This window comes from Octopus bimaculoides, chromosome 2 (genome assembly GCF_001194135.2).
Source record: "Octopus bimaculoides isolate UCB-OBI-ISO-001 chromosome 2, ASM119413v2, whole genome shotgun sequence".
NCBI classification, from domain to species: Eukaryota; Metazoa; Mollusca; class Cephalopoda; order Octopoda; family Octopodidae; genus Octopus; species Octopus bimaculoides.
The window spans coordinates 134,553,960-134,561,245 of NC_068982.1; the positions used below are offsets into that span (position 1 = coordinate 134,553,960).

At 39.6% G+C, this 7,286-nt stretch overlaps 1 protein-coding gene across 1 annotated transcript in view; it reads right to left on the reverse strand.

The window, feature by feature from the left end:
- LOC106873491 (protein CIP2A) overlaps nucleotides 1-7,286 on the reverse strand; it is a 43,837-nt gene that overhangs the window by 18,073 nt on the left and 18,478 nt on the right. The gene's annotated exons all lie outside the window — the stretch shown is intronic.

Here is a 7,286-nt window from a genome sequence, read left to right on the forward strand (position 1 = left end):
CTATATATATATATATATATGAATATATACACGTGTGTGTGTGTTTGTGTGTACACATATGTATACGTGTGTGTGTGTGTAAACATGCTAATAAAATTGCAGCCTACCAAAGGCGGCAACAGACAAACACCTTGATGGCAAGCCAAAAGTAGGTGGTGTCTAAGTCACCCAGACTTGTGCCAACGCAGAGGCTTAGGTGTCTCGCATGCATGCAGCATCAGTGCAGCTTTCTGTTTTAAAGCTGCTTTGGCAGAACAGATAATACAAGTAATTACTGAGGAATGCTGAAATCGGTAAAACATGATGACACTATTTAAGTGAGGCCAAACCGGCAGATAAAGGAGTGGAGAGAGTAGGGATGGTTTCTTATCTCATCATCATTTAACGTCCGTTTTCCATGCTGGTATGGGTTAGACGGTTTGACAGGAACTGGCTAGCTGAAGGGTTGCCCAGACTCCAGTCATCTGCTTTGGAATGGTCTCTATGGCTGGATGCCCTTCCTAATGCCAACCACTCTGAGAGTGTAGTGAGTACCTCTTATGTGCCACTGGCACAGGTGCTTTTTATGTGGCACTGAAATGGCAGCTTTTTACATGGCACCAGCACCTGCAAGCCTTCAAGACAGAGACCTCTTAGCTGACAGCAGGACATGCCAGTATGTATAGATGGCCACAGTTTTACTTAACTTGACATTTCTTCTTAAGCATAGCAAATCGCCAAAGGTCTGTCCCTTGCCATCTCCTCAGTGGGACCCAATGTCTGAACATTCTTTCTTACTGCTTGCATAATGCAATATTACTGAAATAAGAAAAAGTTAATAGGCACAGGTGTGGCTGTGGAGTTGAGAACCTTGCTTCTGAATCTTGTTGTCCTGGGTTAAAACCTACTGTACAGCACCTTGGGCAAGCATTTTCTAATGTAGCTCTTGTCCAAACAAATCTTCGAGTGGATTTGGTTGGGGGGAAACTGAAAGAAGCCTGTAGTGTGTATGTACGTATGTATATGTGTGTACATGTTTGTATTTGTGGCTACACATCATGTGATGATTGTAAATGTGTGTCATCATCATACAAGTGAGGTTGTTTGTTTCCAGTCTTCTGTGATAAAACATGTCTGGTCATAAGGAAATATTACCTTGCTTGGAAACAGGGGAAGGTTTGTGACAGGAAGGGCATCCAGCCATAGAAAAATCTTCCTCCACAAATTCCATTTGACCAATGCAAGCACCAGAAAGTGGATGATAAATGATGATGATAATGAATTCTATTTTGTATTTGTTTTATAAGTAGGAGCCTTCTTTTCCTGCTGTCTTGAGTATTGCAGGAGACTGTTGATTGAAATTAATTTTAGCAACATCGTTCACCACAGATTAATCTGTTCATCGGTGAGAATTTTTCCAGAGCATATTGCTTTTTCTTTATTTGAAGATAATGTAATTCACACACATACACATCCTTATGCAGGCATTGTGTGTGTGCGCGTGCATGTACAAAAATATGTGTGTGTGTGTGCATAGATATGAGGTCGATGCCAGTGGCTCTTGACTTGTTCCTGTGCCAGTGGCACGTAAAAAGCACCCACTACACTCTCGGAGTCGTTGGCGTTAGGAAGGGCATCCAGCTGTAGAAACATTGCCAGATCAGATTGAAACCAGGTCCAGCCTACTGGCTTGCTAGTCATCAGTTAAACCATCCAACCCATACCACTGTGGAAAGCAGATGTTAAATGATGATGATGATGATGATGACGACGATGACGAGATATATAAAATCATCATCTAATGTCTACTTTTCCATGCTTGCATGTGTCGGATAGAATTTGTTGAAGCAGATTTTCTTTAGCCAGATGCCCTTGCTGTTGCCAACCTTCACCCATTTCCAAGCAAAACAATATTCCCCATGATCAGACATGTTTTACATGGTAGACTGGAAATGAACAACCTCACTTGTGAATCAGAAGTGGCTTGAGCTATATAAACAAAACTGAACACACCTACACAAGGTGTGTGTTGTTAGTTTAGGTGTAAAAGGTGTCAGGTGAAATTCTCTTATACCTAAAATGCAACTGGCTCATGAACAAATAACACACACACACACACACACATTGTGTTTATGAGCTCACCTGTATGACAATGAAACTGATTTACAACCATCACATGATACCTAGAAAAGGGTCCACACAATCAAGTGTGTGTGTGTGTATAAATGTAGTTCTTACATTTATATGTAATTTCTGCGACTCCACTGTTTTCTTTCTTTCTCTCTATCCCTCTATATTTTCCGTTTCTCCCCCCACCCTTCTTTGCTGTCTTCTTTCTCTCACTCCCTACTATCTTTCATTCCTTCTCCTCACTCCCTTTGTTTCTTTCCTTCATCCTCTCTCTTGTCCCCTTCCCCTCTGCCTGTTGCTCACATATGACTACATGCCATTTCTCTTGCCCCTGTCTTTTTTGGACAAGATGTCCACCGGACTGGATATTATTTCTCTTGCCTCCTGACATTTTTTCTCTCTTCTATTTATTCTATTTCCTTTAAAAATTTCTCCCAGGCGTTACCCATTACAATTTGTCTTGGCCTAACAGCCCTTAATGTTTGTCTTCGTCAACTGTTTACTTTGTACATCCATTCTGTTGTTGTTTGTTCATTTGAAGCCCTAACTCTCCACAAATTTTATATTTTTAAAATTTCTGGATGCTACTGTCTTATGAAGTTTTCCTACCTTGTCGTTAAAAACATGAAATAAGGAGTAGTATATATATATATATCTGGCACGTAAAAAGACATTCGAGCGAGATCATTGCCAGTGCCGATGGACTGGCTCCTGTGCAGGTGGCACGTAAAATACACCATTTCGAGCGTGGCCGTCGCCAGTACCGCCTGATTGGCCCTCGTGCTGGTGGCACGTAAAACACCCACTACACTCTCGGAGTGGTTGGCATTAGGAAGGGCATCCAGCTATAGAAACTCTGCCAAATCAGATTGGAGCCTGGTGCAGCTATCTGGTTTGCCAGTTCTCAGTCAAATCGTCCAACCCATGCTAGCATGGAAAGCGGACGTTAAACAACGATGATGATGATGATATATATAGTAGATTTATAAACCAGGCTAATTTAGCTACTTCTTTGTAGACTGAAAAAAAAAAATGATTAGCCTTAATTGATTCTCATCAGAGGAGGCGTCAACATCAATTTGACTAATCCCAGAGAAAAGCTGCCAATTTGCTTCTATACTCAACAATTTCAATAGCTACAAATTTTTTGCATACCATTAGTATTAACACTTTATCTAATATCAGGATCCTGACAATAGGGATCTCGGTCCACACCGTATAAAGGTATGATATAATACATGTAACCTTTATAGTAAGTCTATAAACAGGGCTAGCATGTATGCGTGTGTCTTTTTGTGTTTGTATTCAATCATTGCTGGATAACTGGTGTTGGTTTGTTTATGTCTCTGTGACTTAGCAGTTTGGCAAAAGAGACCAACAGAACAAGTGCCACACTTAACAATTGGTACTAGGGTCAATTTTTTTGACTAAACCCTTCAAGGCAGAGCCCCAGTATTGCCACAGTCCAATGACTGAAACAAGTAAAAGATTAAAGATAACAAATAGTAGTTTGGATTGCTAGAAATAGCAGCCATATCACAAGCTTTGATCTAAAAAAATAGGACATTTTGGTTAATGTAGTCTTAGCTCACACTGTCTAACAAAAAAATGTGATAGAATCAGCTGGAAGTCATTTGATGATAGCTCTGCTTAATCAGGGATAAGTTTGGGGGTCAAACAACATCTATAAACCCAAATGTGTTACAGTACAGATGCCATGAGTATTCATCTTTACTCCTCATTTGAAAGCAATGAGATCTTTATAAACCCAGATCAAACATAAATATTGGTTTCGAATTTTGGCACAAGGCCAGCAATGTTGGAGTAGGAGGTACGTTGATTACATCAACCCCCAGTACTCAAATGGAACCCAAAATGATAAAAGGCAAAGTTGACCTTAGTGAATTTGAACTCAGAACGTAGTGACAGACAAAATGCCACTAAGCATTTTGCCCAGCATGCTAATGATTCTGCCAACTTGCCGCCTTAGAATCATACAGAAATATTCTTTTCTACTATAGGCACAAGGTACTTAATTTATAGACTCCGAAAGGATGAAAGGCAAAGTCAACCTCGGCGGAATTTGAACTCAGAACATAAAGACAGAGGAAATAACGCAAAGCATTTCGCCCAGCGTGCTAACGTTTCTGCCAGCTCGCTACCTTGGACCAAACATAAATATTAGCAGAGGTTTTGGTTTTCTCGTGAGCCCATCTTAATTATCTTTTATTTCAGTCATTAGACTGTGCCTATTCTGGGGCACTGCCACGAAGAATTCTTTGTCAAATGAATCGACCCCAGTACTTATTCCCCCGATCCCTTTTGCAAAGTTATGGGGACTTAAAACACAGCAATACTGGTTGCCAAGCAATGGTGGCACACATACACACATGATGGGCTTCTTTCAGTTTCCGTCTACCAAATCCACTCACAAGGTTTTGGTTGGCCCGAGGCTATAATGAGAGACACTTGCCCAAGCTGTCATGCAGTGGGACTGAACCCAGAACCACGTAGTTGGGAAGCAGGCTTCTTACCACACAGCCATGCCTGCGCCTATGGTATAGATATACATGAAGATGAAATTATGATTAAGGTAAAATTACAAACAAATGATTAAATATTAAGTAAATTAAACAAAAAAAATTAAATGCTTATAACATTAATGCACAATATGCATGTGTGTGTGTGTGCGTGTACATGCATACACATATATAAATACGCTCAAACCATACTAGCATGGAATGCAGAAATAAAATGATGATGATGTGTGTGTGTATTGTCGGAGAAGAAAACATAAAAAGCTATCAGGAATGACGACAACAAGAAGAACAAACAGTTTCAAGCTAAACAAATCTAATCTCAGTCAAAGATAAGATGTTCCTCATTTTTTTAAAATTAATTGGAATATCAGCTCCTGATATGGTTAACGACCTATGCAGTATAACAGTAACAGAACTAAGTTCCAATTTGCTTAACAGTAAGTTTCATTTAATAAGCTTGCAGGGTGCCAAAGCTTGGAGGTGAGTCTGGTGGCCAGTGCCGAGATACAGCACAGGCTTCAGTGTTTTCCCTTCTTCAAATGTCAATTTGTAAGAAAAGCAAAAACAACAAATTTTGCCTCAAGAAGGATGGGCAAAAAGAGAGAGAGAGAGAGAGAGATAGAAAGAGAGTGATGAGTGATGGTGGTAAGAGGTTGTATGGTTAAAGATGTGTTTTCTTTACAGAATTATCAAAACTTCTGCTAAGGTTAATGAAGAAATGATTGCTTTCTAATCAGGAGTTAAGATAAATGAGTAAAATATATGCATATATAAATAAAACATGAGAAATCTTAGAGTTACTCTGCAGCACAAATGTCACATATCAACCTTCAGCCCTCAGTGAAGTTGTAAAGTTTTGATCAGCCAAATACAAGAGGTATAGTTGATGTATGGTAAAGGTTGCTATATTACTGACCATATGGTCGTGAGTTCAAATACTGTTATAGCCAATGTTGTGTATATTGATTGCTGGTAGGAACATTGTATTTCATTTTGCCATCATGAAATCAATACAATCACTTTTAACTTATCTCTATAAATTCTCAATAGAATTTAGTGCCAAAAGTAGGATACTTTTAAATACTTTAATATGTTTGGTAGTATATTAAGGTTGTTTAGGAAGGGCATCCAGCTGTAGAAACTCTGCCAAATCAGATTGGAGCCTGGTGTAGCCATCTGGTTCGCCAGTCCTCAGTCAAATTGTCCAACCCATGCCAGCATGGAAAGCGGACGTTAAACAATGATGATGATGATCCCTATGAGTAATTAATATGTATGGTGGCATGGGTTGGACAGTTTGACTGGGCTGGCACAGCCTACTGGCTTGCCAGTCCCCAGTCAAACCATCCAACACATGTCAGCATAGACAACGGACGTTAGATGATGATGATGATGATGGTGATGATAATGATATGCTGTTTTAGAAGACCCGTCAAGCCAAGTGAAATCGTAGTCGTGGCTTATGCTGGTGGTATGGAAAAAAAGCACCTTTTGAGCGTTGGGCCTCACAGAGACAAAGTGGCCAAGACTTTTGGCATTATGCTGTGATTGAGAAGAAGACCCATCAAGCCAAGTTAAAAAACCATCCTCCTCCTCTTTCAAAAAAATAAATGTGTGTGGAGAGAATCAGGCCTGTTTTTGATGATCCTCATTGGTGAGTCTAGTTTGTGACACTTTGTTAAGTTTTGTGATGCAAGGTGTATGTCAGAAGATTTTTCTCAATTTACACCCAATAGTTCAGTACAGCAATATGTAAATATTTATAAGCAATCACACCATGTGACATCTTGGCCCAGTGTAGTTTCTATAGTCTTGGATTGACCAATAATCTGTGACTGAAATCGGGTAGATGAAAACTGTAAAGAAGCCCATTATATAAATTATGCCAGTATTTTAAAAAGAACAGGCTCATCATGTGTTGTATAACATGGATTTCACTTGAGAATTATATTAAGGTTACAAATGTCGGCGGAATGACCAACTTCTTAAATGTTCATTCAAAGAATATTTTGGTCGGCCAAACATCTGAATCCTCATCATGAAAACTGACAAACGTCCATCCAATCATTTGATTTTTAAGTTGAAAATGATGTTAGGATCAATGCTATTTGTCATTCTTCTAAGATTGGTGAAACACGTTTTGGTCATGACCTTGACAACTTGCAAACAATCACCAACACAGACCCTCTACACACTACGGGTTAATGTGATGAATCAATATTGACAGCAGCTGTACAACAACAACAACAACACAAAATATTAAAATGCAGCAGGATTATTAATTAATCTTTTTGAATGAGTTGCAAGACCAGTTTCACTGAAGAAAGTGTATAGTTGAAGCCCGCCACCGCTACCACCACCACCATCATCATCATCTGATGTCCCTTTTCCCATGCAGGCATGGACCGAATGGTTCAACAGGAGTTAGCAAACTGGAGAGCCACACCAGGCGTTGGTTGTCTGTTTTGTCATTGCTTCAATGGCTGGATGCCCTTCTTAATGCCAACCATTTTACAAGGTGTGCTGGGTGCTTTTTTATGTGGCACCAGCAATTCCAGTCAATCCGTCTAACTCGTGCCAGCATAGAAAGCAGACATTAAATGATGATGGTGATGATATATATATAACCAAATATAT